Below are 2,396 nucleotides of genomic sequence, written 5' to 3'. Positions count from 1 at the left end.
CACACACACACACACACACACACACACACACACACACACACACACACCAAGTCCAGACAGCTTTAAGATCTTAATCTTTGGTTTTCTCCGCCACTCTTAACAGTTTGAGAAAATATGTTTTTGGCAGCCTCTCTGGGGAGGAAAGGTGAGAAAAATAAAGAAGGCAGAGAGGAAGAGCGGAAGAGTAAGTACCAAGTGAGGAAGATCAGAGCATCCACCGAGAAAAAAGGAGGTTCTTTGGTAGAGGTAGTGGACCGGAATGTCTAAAAGAACCGTCTGTTTTTTCTTCAAATGCAGCAACATGGAACAAAAATAAGACATGTGCTGCAGTTATTGAAAATGTCTCCAAAAACTACAAATGCATTCATTAAATTGATCTCTACAGCAACAAGGGGTGCTGTTCTGTGACTTGATTATAAAAATGATAAATATGACCAGAGCATTCCTATATCTTATTGGTTGGTCGTTTCTCCGCTTCTATTATTTCTCCCATCATCTTATTCTCAGTAAATGATTTACCTCAGTTTGAAACATGTCGAACATGCAATGACCAGTCTGTGTTCTAGAAAGTAAAGTGTCTGCTTAACATTCAAACATTCAGCTCTGAATTTTCTGTTTTGAATTTGTTTTTCCTCATTAATTTTGATTTGATTATTTATTGTTTATAAAGAAAACTCAATCTCGATATTAGAGTTTGTGTGTGGGAGTGTGCGTGATGTAGTGCATGTATATGAGCTTCCCTTGATGTACCGCAGACCAGGTTGAATCTACATATAAACACGTGTTGTATTCACATGTGTTGTAGTTGACTTTGTGTTCAATAAAGATGAAAAATGAAACCGCGGGTCTGTGCTCCATATTCATTCCTTTCAGATTAAGGTATGTGTTGACCTTCCTGATGAAAATGTTGTATTGAGTAAAAACAGCAGTAAGACAGAGAAAGTCTTCAGCACCTGTCACACATCCAGGCCTGATCTTTCCAGTTATTTGATCATTTTTGTTATAAAGTTAGAATCTTTAACATTTCAGTCCTGGGGTGTCCCGGCTCCCTGCTGCTTAAAGACACATTACCTATAAATCTAAAGTGGAACACTGGTCTCCTGTGTTCGTTTGACTCCTTCCCTCCGCTCCTTATTTTCGATCTTTAAAGTAGGCCTATGCCATCACACCCACGGAGCATGATCTCCGAGTGTTTAATACTGACATGGATCAATTTACATTGTGGTTACTTTAAAGACGTTGGCATCAAACTGCATGTGGCGAGACAAAGCGTTGGTATTTGACAACCTGGGAAAGAGAAGTGGCGTCATGCTGCATCCAGCATCACAACGGAACTGCAGCCAATAAAAAAGGACCGACACCACAGAGCCCTGAAGCCCCGCCCCCTCTGCTGTTTATTCAAATGTTATTGATATTGAACATGTCGCACGTCAAAATTGCACCATCTTTGACGCTGCTCGTCCTTTGGTCCTCAGCAATACTCCTGTTGAGTGTGAGGTAGATCGGAGGGACGGTTCTCGAGATATGCGACGAACACACACACACAGATTCCTTGCTTTATACTTTACACTAGAAGACCAGATAACCTTAGCTGAACAGCAGCCATAAGAGACAATTATGTGATAATGCTACATTGTGTTATGGTGCGTTCCGTTTACCTCGGAAAGTCGGAGCAGGGAATGACGGGTTTGCTTCAGCCTGTTGATAACGAGGTACCAGAGCTGCTGTTAATGCTTCTCTTGCTACGATGCGTTAGAATGTCTGCTGTGAAAAAGCCCCATAAAGACGGAGTCGATCATTTCATTCAAGCTGTGAGCAACTGAGATCTGATGTCTTGCTGTGCACACGGTAATGTTCTTTTTCCATTCAGTACTATGACACAGTGGCAGGTTTACTACTGATGATGAGGAGTTGGAATGCAGCCTTAAGCTCTTCATCTATCTGCTATTTGTTCTTCTACTATCACTTTCATAAAGAAAATGCCAAAAATGACTTATGAAATGTAAACACATTGACTGTCTGAAAAAAATGTTGACTTTAATTAAATCAAAAACGGGGTTTGAAGCAATGAAAATCTTACAAAATGATGACTTTAAACTAAAAAGTGTGTAAAATTCAATCGTAATATTCATAACACTTCTTGAAACATCTTCAGCTATAGACTTCTGTGTTTCTGTGTGACTAGTTAAGGCTGGGTTTACACACACACACTCACTCACACACACATTAACATCACCAGGGGTTCGGAGCTCTTTTAATGAGGCTCTGATCACAGAGCAGCAGATCAATCTCCTCCTTTAATCTCACTCTGACGGTTTCTGTTTCCATCTGTTGGGTGTTTAAACTGAACCTTCATCTCGTTCACTTTAAAATCATAAAAGCTTCGGTCTCTTCAT

The sequence above is a fragment of the Anarrhichthys ocellatus genome, unplaced genomic scaffold (genome assembly GCF_004355925.1).
Source record: "Anarrhichthys ocellatus isolate YVR2014 unplaced genomic scaffold, GSC_Weel_1.0 scaffold16, whole genome shotgun sequence".
NCBI lineage: Eukaryota > Metazoa > Chordata > Actinopteri > Perciformes > Anarhichadidae > Anarrhichthys > Anarrhichthys ocellatus.
This window is presented reverse-complemented; position numbering follows the sequence as displayed.